A 14,121-nucleotide genomic window follows, 5' to 3' on the forward strand; every position below is an offset into this window, starting at 1 on the left:
CCATACTTAGGTAGCCCTTTTTCCCACCTGTCTTTGTGGGAAGTTGACTTTGTTTATGGCACTTAGCCTTTAGCTTCACGGTTTGTTTTGTAGTGTTTATTGTTTTGTTCGGCGTCTTTTCTAATAAAAAGAAAATGTACGCTCACCACGCTGCACCTTGGTCCAGTTCATTCAACGGCCGTGACACTCCCAACACAATTTCCTTCCCAGTTCACACCTTACACTTTTTTGGGAAAGGTTTAGAAACAAAAAATGAAACAAAACCCCCCACATATACCTCAAATATACATTAACACACAGAAACAGCACATCCTCCATATAATTAATCTCATAGGACTAATAGTACTGTAGAGCTCTTTTTACTTGCACACGAAAGAGCTGGGCCGCCCCATCCTGTCCCTATGGGTCCACCACACTGCAGCGCCCCAAACCAACACAGCCCACTCAGCTTTAGGATCTTAGTGAAGCATTCATTATTGGTGTCGGGTGTGTTAGGTCAAGGTGAGAGAGACAACCCACAGGACGGCAGACCCCAAGGGCCAGGACTGAGCAGCCCGGCAGCTAGGGATTGCCTAAAGAGGTATCTCCCTTGACTTGGGCATGTTTTCACTACAGACTCCTTAAGTCATACTGTATTCCATATGAGGCCTCCAGAACTTATGAATCTTGCCCAGTATACTCTTAATCAAATCTAGTGATACATAACTTGACATTGTGGGAGGAACCAACCTTCCAATTAATGGCAATGCATTTCCTAGCCGCTATAAATGCTTGGTTACACAGTTTCGTCATATAACAGTCTCCAGTATCAACATTTCCAATCAAACAAAAACTGTGAGAAGGGAGAATCTATAGACATGCTGAGATAAAAGAACATAATCTTTGACAGAATTCAGCCAGCCTTCATAATATGTCCCGTTTTGTGTTTTACACCTCCAGCATAGGAATTACATTTCTGAGTGCATGTAATTCAGTTTCACTGGTATATAGTACTTTATATGGATGATCTTAAACTGAACATGACTGGGCATTCAAACACATCTGTATTCATTCATCAACATCAATAGCTTCTACCAGGTCTCCCTCACATTTTTGTTTTACATGTTTTGTGTCATCGGGAAAAGCCTCTATCAACCCTTGATGGAGTTTGGAAATCAACTTTGGAGGTTTGTCAGATTGCCTTAAAATAGCATCTGGCTTGTCCAGTGTTTGCCGCACAGAGAGAATAAAGTGTGCTAAAATTCACCTCACCTACTCAAAGACTGGTCTTCCCTGGCTGCCTGACCCTGCTGAGACCCCTGATCCTCCTAAAATGAGGCATGACAAAGAATTACCTTGGTGTACATTTATACATTATATTATCCAAGAATAGAATCATTGGTTCAATAATTGAAATTACCATTAGTCCATGATCCCAGATTGTAGCTTTAAAATTAAACTGCTGTCCTGTAGCTACTGTAGGTCTAGCCATCAATTCAAGATGGAACTTTTTGTATCATTCACTGATATTGTTAATATACGTCAGAAATCACCTGAGCTTCATAGACGAGTCATCCCTGGCTGTCTGACCCTGCTGGAACCCCTGGCACCATCTGATCCTGCTAAGACCTGATGAGCATAAGATCCTGCTAAGACCTGATGATCTGATGAGCATAGTGTTGTGTACTGACTACACTAGAGGGCTGCATTCCCGCGGGATGCCTGCAGGACCTGAGGGTCCGACAGAGATCATTGGGGCGCGGTCTGCATTTTTCATGCTGTGGGCGTGAGCAGGCGGTCAGACAGACGACTTTGGGATGAATTATTTTTTGTTGTCCCACAGATTATTTTGAAACGGTCCTCTTTCTGCTTTGTATGCATTAGCCTACCTATTGTATTAAAAACACATCTTTTTGCATTATTCAAAAGTTCTACTAAACTAAAATATGGAATTGTTTTATGATGGTCATACCATGGATCATTTTTCTATTTGATTCAGAATTTTAGGACCCCTGTAGGTATTAAAAAAAAGTTAGAATATATATAGTTGAAGTCGGAAGTTTACATACACTTAGGTTGGAGTCATTAAAACTCATTTTTCAACCACTCCACAAATGTCTCGTTAACAAACTATAGTTTTGGAAAGTTGGTTAGGACGTCTACTTTGTGCATGACACAAGTAATTTTTCCAACAATTGTTTACAGACAGATTATTTCACTTATAATTCGCTGTATCACAATTCCAGTGAGTCAGAAGTTTACATACACTAAGTTGACTGTGCCTTTAAACAGCTTGGAAAATTACAGAACATGGTGTCATGGCTTTTGAAGCTTCTGATAGGCTAATTGACAACATTTGAGTCAATTAGAGGTGTACCTGTGGATGTATTTCAAGGCCTACCTTCAAACTCAGTGCCTCTTTGCTTGACATCAGGTGAAAATCAAAAGAAATCAGCCAATACCTCAGAAAATAATTGTAGACCTCCACAAGTCTGGTTCATCCTTGGGAGCAATTTCTAACCGCCTGAAGGTACCACGTTCATCTGCACAAATAATAGTGCGCAAGTATAAACACCATGGGACCACACAGCTGTCATACCGCTCAGGAAGGAGACGTGTTCTGTCTCCTAGAGATGAACGTACTTTGGTGCGAAAAGTGCAAATCAATCCCAGAACAACAGCAAAGGACCTTGTGAAGATACTGGAGGAAACAGGTACAAACGTATCTATATCCACAGTAAAAACGAGTCCTATATCGACATAACCTGAAAGGCCACTCAGCAAGGAAGAAGCCAGTGCTCCAAAACCGCCATAATTAAGCCAGACTACAGTTTGCAACTGAACATGGGGACAAAGATCGTACTTTTTGGAGAAATGTCCTCTGGTCTGATGAAACAAAAATACAACTATTTGGCCATAATGACCATCGTTATGTTTGGAGGAAAAAGGGGAAGGCTTGCAAGCCGAAGAACACCATCCCAACCGTGAAGCACGGGGATGGCAGCATCATGTTGTGGGGGTGCTTTGCTGCAGGAGGGACTGGTGCACTTCACAAAATAGATGGCATCAAGTGGAAGAAAATTATGTGGATATATTGAAGCAACATCTCAAGACACCAGTCAGGAAGTTAAAGCTTGGTCGCATGCCCATAAAAACGCATTGAATAAAAGATTCATACATGGAAAAACAGATAGTAAAAAAGGAATTTTGTTTTTAAGTGTCTGTACTATATCTGAGAAATATAAGAAAGATCAGGATTTTTAATAATTTCTTACCCATATTTAAAGCGTAGGTAACATAAACATCACTACATGTAACATCTGGATTTGCAGTAGAATACACATCAAAAGCCCCAATGCAAAATTACACCTCACTTTCCTATTTTTCAAGTTATTACATAAAATTGATCAGAATTCAGAAGAATGCCGAAGTCATGCCGGAAAAAAACATTTGCGGGGTGTGATGTAATATGGAGGACCCGGCAAGCCAGCCTATTCCGTATAATGTTAACTCCAACAGAAATAACTTCAAATGTATAACTTCAAATTAAACCAAACCGTTTGCACTCATGACTACTGGTTTAAGTAAAATTTTCAACCAACTTACAAGCAAATACTTTATCAGCTTGCACAGTTGCTAGCCAACTAGCCTGCTAACGTTAGCCCTACTAGCATGTTAATGTTAGCTCTACCAACCTGCTAACGTTAGCCCTACTAGCCTGTTAAGGTTAGCTCTACCAACCTGCTAATGTTAGCCCTACTAGCATGTTAATGTTAGCTCTACCAACCTGCTAACGTTAGCCCTACTAGCATGTTAATGTTAGCTCTACCAACCTGCTAACGTTATGTTAGCACAGCGTGACTCAGACAGTTGCTATCAACACCTATTTTGTAGCTCAAACGTTTCGGGCGCTACAGATGTTTTCGAGAGAAGACCAATTTTCAGGATGTCTCCTGGTCTGAAACATCGCTGTAGCTCTGCCACCTTTCACCGCAGATGCGGAAGGCCGACATTGGCGGATGTGGTGGATTGAGACGCAGCCCATGCAAAAGCAGATATCTCTATCTTATACAGATGGACTTTGATGGGGATTCTTTTATTATGCTAATTCAATTTGTATGCGGGCACGGACATCGACTCTAGAGGGTTATGAAAGAGATTGCTGTGTTTTTACACTATCTAATCATGGCATGGGGTTGTTCAATGACCAACATGTATTTCTTTAAAATCTATCACTTGATGGTTTAGTTTCAGAGACAAATAATTATGTTCTTTTGCTAAATGCTATAAATCCACCTCCAAATTCAATCCAAATGAGTAGTACTGCTAGGTTTTACACAGTTAAATGTGACAAATAACTACAATTTTTATAAAGAAATGTACAAATGATTTGTGACATCAGTATTTAATTTAGCAGATGATTTTATCCAGAGCAATTTATAACAAGTGCATTAATCTTAAAATACCTAGGCGAGACAACCACATATCACAGCCAAATATACAGGATACAAACATTCCAGTCCAGATAAACAATGGATATATACAAAAAAAACACTTTCATACACATCTAAAATCTATGAATTAAAAATCTTATAACATCAATATTTTACACACACATGAAGGTACTCATACGCAATCATGAATATATATAAGTATAGCATTTTGGATATTGCGTTTTGTAAATACACTCTTCAAATACATAGCTTAAGTATTAGGTTGACAGTTAATTTAGTTGCCAGATGTGGCTACCTACTTTGTCACAGTTGTCCCCTTGGTGAAGGGCCTGTATTGGGTTGGGTCCCCCTTTCTCACTAATCTCCTCTTGTAGTGTACACATTGACATCTTCAATCAATTTTATTTTATATAGCCCTTCGTACATCAGCTAATATCTCGAAGTGCTGTACAGACACCCAGCCTAAAACCCCAAACAGCTAGTAATGCAGGTGTAGAAGCACATCTTGAGCTAACACCATTGACATCTTGAGCTAACACCATGGACATCTTGAGCTAACACCATGGACATCTTGAGCCAACACCATGGACATCTTGAGCCAACACCATGGACATCTTGAGCCAACACCATGGACATCTTGAGCCAACACCATGGACATCTTGAGCCAACACCATGGACATCTTGAGCCAACACCATAGACATCTTGAGCCAAAACCATGGGACATATTGATTGAGGGACAAAGAGATAAAAAGATAAAGGGAGAGAGAGAGAGAGAAAGATAGAGAGAGGGAGATGAGAGAGAGACAGTCATGGATCGTGAAAGACAGAGAGGAAAGGAATAAAGAGGTGGTGAAATCTTCCCACATCATTACACAACAACTCAGCCTCCCAAAGCCTCATGGGACCAAGCAAGCTGAAAAAAGAAGGAAAAAACCCTGTCAAACAAATCAACAATCAACAATGAAGCAACATGTTGGCAAGAACACCAAGGAAACATTTGAATAATCAAACAGTGATTATAAACGCACACGCAAGCTGCGTCGGAGGCCAAATTTCAGAGAGTCTGACTTCCCAAATCAACTACCCCTACGTGAACCCCCCCCCCCCCCCATTTACAACGTGGTCTCAGGGTATTTCGTTTTAATCTGTATGTAAATCCATTACGTTAGTTATATCATGAAAGGAATAGCAGTCGCACAAAATCATATGAATTAGAGGACGGTGATTAAGTATACCAAACATTAAGAACTCTTTCCATGAAATAGACTGACCAGGTGAGTCCAGGTGAAAGCTATGATCCCTTATTGATGTCACTTGTTAAATCCACTTCCACAGGTTAAAGAATGATTTTAAGCCTTTAGACAATTGAAACATGGATTGTGTATGTATGCCATTCAGATGGTGAATGGGCCAGACAAAATATTTAAAATGGTAGTAGGTGCCAGTTGCACAGGTTTGTGTCAAGAACTGCAATGCTGCTGGGTTTTTCACACTTAACAGTTTCTTGTGTGTATCATGAATGGCCCACTACCCAAAGGACATCCAGCCAACTTGACAGAACTGTGGGAAGCATTGGAGTCAACATGGGCCAGCGTCCATGAGGAACGCTTTCAACACCTTGTAGAGTCCATGCCCCGACAAATTGAGGCTGTTCTGAGGGCAAAAGGGGTGGGAGGCATCTCAAAAATAGGAAGGTGTTGCTAATGTTTGGTATACTTAGTGTATAGTATTTTACGTCTTACCCGGTCGCACAATAGCATACGAATTGGATGAAGTAATTTATCATATGTCTTGGAGGGCGTATAGTATTATAGCTTTCTCTGAGACCAGGTTGCTTCTTGCGTCATAACAACCAAGAATTACGGGGAGAATTTACGTTGGCGGTTAGGGGAACTAACGAAAATGGTTAGGTGAATTTATGTGGCAGGTTAGGTGAATTGGGTTAAGTTTAGAATAAGGGTTAGGGGAAATGTTAGCTAAAATGCTATATTTGTCCGCGACACGAACACTCAACCTTTGGATTGCTAGATGGTCACGAATTACACCCACCCATCCTCCGCGACCAACCTCCCTTCTTTCATTTCTGTCTAAAGTAACTACCTACTATCGGTAGGTATTATACATCTTACAGGTGCTCAGAAATACGTAAAGTGTGTTTCGTATGGCTCTGAGGCCGGGTTGCCCTTCAAGCCTCTTTGTTTCTTAATTTACTCTCAATTCTCATCTTTTCCTCTCCTCCCCTCTTTTCTTCTCTTCCCCTGTGGTCAAAGCAAAGGAGTTGATTAGACAGAGGGTTCAGTTCGGGTGCAGTTGTCTTGCCCAAATTAATAATCTGTCACGAGGGGGTCACCAGTCATCGATGACAGTGTTTTTGCCTCCATCCCCTTGTTAATTAAGCATGTAACGGTGTTGGGGGAGGGTCAGGGTGTGTATGCACTGTGCATGCATTTGTGTGTATCTGTGTGTATGCGGTTTGTGTGTGTGTGTGTCTTGAAAGAACGGAGATAGATTAAAGACAAGCTGTAATCCTATAGGGACATAAGGTCTCAATAATAACTAACTGATGATGAAGAAGCAGTCGGTTAAGACGGCGGCAACATTGATTAACCATAATCCCTTTTTTCCCCTCATCACAGTGACTATGGAATCAATTTAACAAAGCCTGTATTTTGTGGGCTGATTTACAGCAACGAAAGGCTCAGTGTTTTTCCTAATCACTGGTTTCTGAAAACTGAGCATCAAGGTTAGAGGTGCACCACACACTTATGATGAAGAATAACTCCTCTGTCAATCTCTGTTGTCCGTGGTATGTGAGTGTGAGAATGTGATGTGTGCACGCACATGCACCCAAGCCTCTGTCCATTGCCCTTCCATCTCAAGAGATATCTAGAGTGGTTTACTCGGTTTGAATCCTAGAATAAATCGGCAATTGCACAATAACGCTACAAATAATGGTTCTTATCAACAAACATAATTTTTTCCCGGTTTATATCGAACACATCCCCATCCAGGCTACCATACGATGGTGAGACATGAATGACCAAAGGTCTAAAGACGAGTCATGCTACAGGCCCATTCAGTCTCCTCAGGCTGATGACTCTTCTTACATCCCAGTTGTAATGGTCTAATAGGAAACCTAGATGAATAATGCTGACAGCCTGTAAAGTGACTCTATGCTTCAGCTGGATATGCTGGATAGAGGCCCTGACTGGGCCCTAGGCTGACAGTCTCTGGCACCGCTGGTACACTGCTCCTCCATGTGTTGCTCTTTATTGCTGATTTCCCAAAGGGATACCAGGTCAATCCCCAGTCTCAGTCTAGGCGGGTTTGGGGTGAGGGCAGAGGGTTTGTGGGGTAGTGGGGTGGTGGGCTTGACCCGAGCGCTGAAGTTAGGGGCCAGGTCTCCCTTGCAAAAGCGGTATTTTGACCTTGATGGGACAGGCTGTTAAAATAATGATTATATAAATAATGATTTTATGTCTGAGGTTCATTTCTGATTTAATAGGGATTCCCTGGGTTATGGAACAATAGCTAGGGTGTGTTCAATGAAGTGAAATGTTCATAACATTTCGGATAGAAATGTAGCTAACATGATTCCTAATTCTAGAGAGAGAGAGAGAAAGGCACAGAGAGAACACACACGTGTGTGTGTGTGTGTGTGTGTGTGTGTGTGTGTGTGTGTGTGTGTGTGTGTGTGTGTGTGTGTGTGTGTGTGTGTGTGTGTGTGTGTGTGTGTGTGTGTGCAGTAGGCAAGCTGTTCTAAACCCTCAGCATCAGGGCCACAAGCTACATGTTCCTATCCTCAGGTAAACCCTATCTCCCCCCTCTCCCTTTTGTTCAGTATTCTCTTTAGACGCCTGCGCTCAAGTGCTGCAGCTGAAAGTACCCGAGTGGCGCAGGCAGCCAGCCTTTGAAATGAATCCGAGGCCCATTTAACTTGTTCAATACCCCTAGTGACCTACATAGTGCACTTTAGTGGATCAACCCTATTTTTGGAGGGAATTGCATTTGCCTAAACGGGCTCTTGGTCAAGCCTGACGAGCTGTCCTTTACATTTCATTAACTCCAGATATGCTGAGTGCTGGTCCTACAGGGTGCAAGTCTACAGGGTGCTAGACTACAGGGTGCAATACTACAGGGTGCTAGACTACAGGGTGCAATACTACAGGGTTCTAGACTACAGGGTGCAATACTACAAGGTGCTAGACTACAGGGTGCAAGACTACAGGGTGCTAGAATACAGGGAGTTAGACTACAGGTCACTAGACTACAGGGTGTTAGACTAAAGGTCACCAGACTCCTGGGTGTTAAATTACAGGGTGTTAGACTACAGGGTGTAAGACTACAGGTCACTAGACTACTGGGTGTTCAATTACAGGGTGTATATTTACAGGGTGTTAGACTACATTGTGTCAGACTACAGGGTGCTAGACTACAGGGTGTTAGACTACAGGGTGCTAGACTACAGGTCACCAGACTACTGGGTGTAAAATTACAGGGTGTATATCTACAGAGTGTTAGACTACAGGGTGTTAGACTACAGGGTGTTAGACTACAGGTCACCAGACTACTGGGTGTAAAATTACAGGGTGTATATCTACAGAGTGTTAGACTACAGGGTGTTAGACTACAGGGTGTTAGACTACAGGTCGTTAGACTACATGTCACTAGACTACAGGGTGATAGACTACAGGGTGATAGACTACAGGTCACCAGACTACAGGTCACTAGACTACTGGTCACTAGACTACTGGTCACTAGACTACTGGTCACTAGACTACAGGTCACTAGACTACAGGGTGCTAAACTATAGGGTGCTAGACTACATGTCAATAGACTACAGGGTGCTAGACTACAGGTCACCAGACTACTGGTCACTAGACTACTGGTCACTAGACTACTGGTCACTAGACTACAGGGTGCTAAACTATAGGGTGCTAGACTACAGGTCACCAGACTACTGGTCACTAGACTACTGGTCACTAGACTACTGGTCACTAGACTACAGGGTGCTAAACTACAGGTCACTAGACTACAGGTCGCTAGACTACAGGTTGCTAGACTACAGTGTGCTAGACTACAGGTCACCAGACTACAGGTCACCAGACACCAGGTCACTAGACTACAGGGTGCTAAACTATAGGGTGCTAGACTACAGGAAACTAGACTACAGGTCACTAGACTACATGACACTAGACTACAGAGTGTTAGACTCCAGGGTGCTACACTACAGGTCACTAGACTACAGGGTGCTAGACTACAATGTGCTAGACTACAGGGTGCTAGACTACAGGATGCTAAATTACAGGTCACTAGATTACAGGTCACTAGACTACAGATCACTAGACTACAGATCACTAGACTACAGGGAGCTAGACTACAGGGTGCTGGACTACAGGGTGCTAGACTACAGGGTATTAGACTACAGGGTGCTAGACTACAGGGTGCTAGACTACAGGGTGCTAGACTACAGGGTTCTTGACTACAGGGTGCTAGACTACAGGGTTCTAGACCACAGGGTGCTAGACTACAGGTGTCTAGACTACAGGGTGCTAGACTACAGGGTGCTAGACTACAGGATGCTAAATTACAGGTCACTAGATTACAGGTCACTAGACTACAGATCACTAGACTACAGGGTGTTAGACTACAGGGTGTTAGACTACAGGGTGTTAGACTACAGGGTGCTAGACTACAGGGTGCTGGACTACAGGGTGCTAGACTACAGGGTGTAAGACTACAGGGTGTTAGACTACAGGGTGCTAGACTACAGGGTGCTAGACTACAGGGTTCTTGACTACAGGGTGCTAGACTACAGGGTTCTAGACCACAGGGTGCTAGACTACAGAGTGCTAGACTACAGGATGCTAAATTACAGGTCACTAGATTACAGGTCACTAGACTCCAGATCACTAGACTACAGGGTGTTAGACTACAGGGTGTTAGACTACAGGGTGCTAGACTACAGGGTGCTAGACTACAGGGTTCTTGACTACAGGGTGCTAGACTACAGGGTTCTAGACCACAGGGTGCTAGACTACCGGGTGCTAGACTACAGGATGCTAAATTACAGGTCACTAGATTACAGCCTGGCGGTAGCTTCCCAAATAATGAACACAGAGGTTGTGTGTGTGTGTGTGTGTGTGTGTGTGTGTGTGTGTGTGTGTGTGTGTGTGTGTGTGTGTGTGTGTGTGTGTGTGTGTGTGTGTGTGTGTGTGTGTGTGTGTGTGTGTGTGTGTGTGTGTGTGTGTGTGTGTGTGTGTGTGTGTGTGTGTGTGTGTGTGTGTGTGTCTTTCTCTGTGTCTGTGCTCTGACACCTCCTTGGGGGTGACCTGTGATTGGGTTACCAGGGTTACCCGGTCTCTGATTTGTGTTGGGAACAAAGGCAGCCCTGACCACCAGGCACTAGTGACAATCAATGTAAATAATACATTAAGTTAATTGGACACACAGTATTTGGGCACGTTTTTTAAATGTTTTGCAACAGAAATTGAAAATGAGTGTTTTTTATTGAATGAGTCCAAGTAGGCCCTCCCCGTTTCAAATCGTTTTTGTCCGTTTGGTGACTACTGACCCTGGCTCTCCCGTCTGCTTGGCTTCGTGTTGTGATGTTAGAGTCAGTGATGACTGCATGCACACAATCACACATAGCAGGCCTGTTACGCAAATGCCTATACACAGTACTATATTTTTTTTTTTACTGCACTATAAAAAGAAAGTGCTATCTAAAACCTCAAAGGGTTCTTCGGCTGTCCCCATAGGAGAACCCTTTTAAGAACCCTTTTTGGTTCAAGGTAGAACCCTTTTGGTCTCCATGTAGAACCCTTTCTACAGAGGGTTCTACATGGAGACCAAAAGGGTTCTACCTGGAACCAAAAAGGGATATCCTATGGGGACAGCCGAAGAACCCTTTTGGAACCCTTTGTTTCTAAATGTAGACCTGAGAAATGACAGGAGAAAGTAAATAAGCCGTGCATTTGTTTCTTGTGTTGAATGTACAGTACAGTACAGAACAGTACAGTCATTCTGCGTCAATGTTGATGTGTTATCAGGATATCCAAGTCTGGGGTCCCTATTCTCTTTGCTCCGTTAGGTGTCTTGTCTCTCACATCTCTGGGCTCCATAACTACAAAGCATTAGAAGCTGACGCGTCCATTTATTTACACTGTACATGCACATGCTTAACAATTTAATTTATGATACACAACAATACATTATTAACTCTTTGAATTATCTTTAATATTTTCCCAAATACACATGAATCCTGTACTGGTGGTTACTAAGATAATTATATAGGTTATAAAAATGGGTATCGAAAAGAAACATGGGAATAACCAGTGCTGGTTGTGAAAACATGGACACATGAGAGAGGCAGAATTCTGTCAAAGCAAAGGCAGACGCAAAGTTGGTTGAGATTATGCTGCGAGAGAGAGAAAAGCAACCCAAGCGTACTGGCGTTTTGTTCAGCCCTTCACAATGTCCGTTGCATCAGGGTCCGGGGCAGTAAATAGCTGAAATGGTATGGAAGTAAAAGGCGAGACTTCACATGCATGGTGTACAGGCGCAGGGGGCCACACAAAGGCCATGGAATCACACACAGATTGATTTAACCTGTTTATAAAGCTGCAAAACACGAGGGGATATTTATGTCATAGGCTTTAATGCAGGTCAGGCCTGATATATTGTATAACATGTATAATATCTTAATGTACGGTTGACACTCATTGAAGTACTGCATTTTATAGATTTTCTTCATGGGGTTATTGACCCAGAAAGTGATTTCTGATTAAAAACATTCAGTAACACTTTATGAGCAGTTATTGTCACCTATGTAGTGCATTAATATAAGACGTTATGAATGTGTTTGCATTATATGAAAAATGTTTTTCATGGGATGTGTTACCAAATAGTCTATATTTTCAATGAAGTTGTCATCTTCTGAGCCTGCATTAATATGAAATGGGATAGGTAAGGCCTTAGGCAGGTCTAAAGTGGCTACAGTGATTATTTTGATATTTTATTCTCTAGTGAGCAGGTAGCTACCTGGTTGAAAGACTGTATAAGTCTCCAGACTCTGATGGACTGAGGTTGTAAGCTGAGGTAATGGGACATCAGGTGCTCTTTTGATGTGGACTCTCACAAGGAATAACGTGAAGAAACGCATGAATGGATGAAAAATGAGGCCTGTCCAATCATTCAATTAGAATACAAAACAGATGGCATAGTCTGTTTGTGCACGGAAGTTTGTGCACCCACACAAACACGCGTACAGGCATTCACGCACACGCACACAAACACACACACCAGTACACACCCACACCACGCTTAACACAATAGTGCCACAATCTATTTTGGCGACAGAATAACTGTCCTCGGCTGAAGTGATGATGTGAGTGAAGGGGAGGCAATATCAATGACAATGACAACCGTTTCGTTATGATAACCCCCCCAAGCTTGGTCTATCTGTACATTACAATAGCAACCAAATAGGACCTTTCGCTGCAGTGGGCTAAATCAGGGTCACACAGTGTTTCTTGATAGTCTTAAACAAATCTATTTTGAAACAAAAGTATACACCTCACACACATGGTTATGAGCTTAAAGAAAATAAGACACTTGTACCATGTCAGATATAGAGTTGAAAATGTATTACGTTTTGAGTTTGCATCCCAATATTACATTTTGTACACGAAAAGTATTCAGACCCCTTGACTTTTCCCACATTTTGTTACGTTACAGCCTTATTCTAAAATGGATTTAATTTTTAAAGATTCTCATCAATCTACACAAAATACTCCATAATGACAAAGCAGAAACTGTATTTTTTGACATTTTTACAAACGTGTTACAAAGAAAAAACAGATACCTTATTTACATAAGTATTCAGACCCTTTGCTATGAGACTTGAAATTGAGCTCAGGTGCATCCTGTTTCCATTGATCATCCTTGAGATGTTTCTACAACTTAATTGGAGTCCACCTGTGATAAATTCAGTTGATTGGACATGATTTGGACAGGCACACGCCGGTCTATATAAGCAAAAACTAAGCCCTAAGGTTGAAGGAATTGTCCGTAGAGCTCCGACACAGGATTGTGTCGAGGCACAGATCTGGGGAAGGGTACCAAAACATTTCTGCAGCTTTGAATGTCCCCAAGAACACAGAGGCCTCCATCATTCTTAAATGGAAGAAGTTTGGAACCACGAGAAGAATGGGAGAAACTCTCCAGATACAGGTGTGCCAAACTTGTAGAGTCATACCCAATAAGACTCGAGGCTGTAATCGCTGCCAAAGGTGCTTCAACAAAGTACTGATTAAAGGGTCTGAATACTTACGTAAATTGTATATTTTTTTATGAATTTGCAGAAATGTCTAGAAACCAGTTTTTGCTCTGTCATTATGGGGTATTGTGTGTAGATTGATGAGGGGAAAAAACGATTTAATCCATTTTAAAATACGGCTGTAATGTAACAGAATCTAAAAATTCAAGGGGTCTGAATAGTTTCCGACTGGACTGTACATCACAAAAGACTGACATATAATAAAAGCGTTTTACATAGAAACACCAGATTTTTTATGTTTATTTTATATTTATTTATATTTATTTATTATGAAGTTATGAAAAAGATTAATAACATTCCACCCATGAGGCCACAAGAGGACGATTTGGTTATTTGACTGCAGGAAA

At 42.0% G+C, this 14,121-nt stretch overlaps 1 protein-coding gene and 1 long non-coding RNA gene across 2 annotated transcripts in view; one reads left to right on the top strand and one right to left on the bottom strand.

Annotated features, from left to right (window-relative positions):
- The window catches only part of scn5lab (sodium channel, voltage gated, type V-like, alpha b), a 198,732-nt gene that overhangs the window by 29,986 nt on the left and 154,625 nt on the right, over positions 1-14,121 (top strand). The window lies entirely within an intron of this gene.
- The window catches only part of LOC139531743 (uncharacterized), a 47,937-nt gene continuing 38,199 nt past the window's right edge, over positions 4,384-14,121 (bottom strand). The window contains exon 3 of the long non-coding RNA XR_011666422.1: positions 4,384-5,135. This is a non-coding gene — a long non-coding RNA (uncharacterized lncRNA). The remainder of the gene's footprint in view (positions 5,136-14,121) is intronic.

Source organism: Salvelinus alpinus, chromosome 10, assembly GCF_045679555.1.
Source record: "Salvelinus alpinus chromosome 10, SLU_Salpinus.1, whole genome shotgun sequence".
NCBI classification, from domain to species: Eukaryota; Metazoa; Chordata; class Actinopteri; order Salmoniformes; family Salmonidae; genus Salvelinus; species Salvelinus alpinus.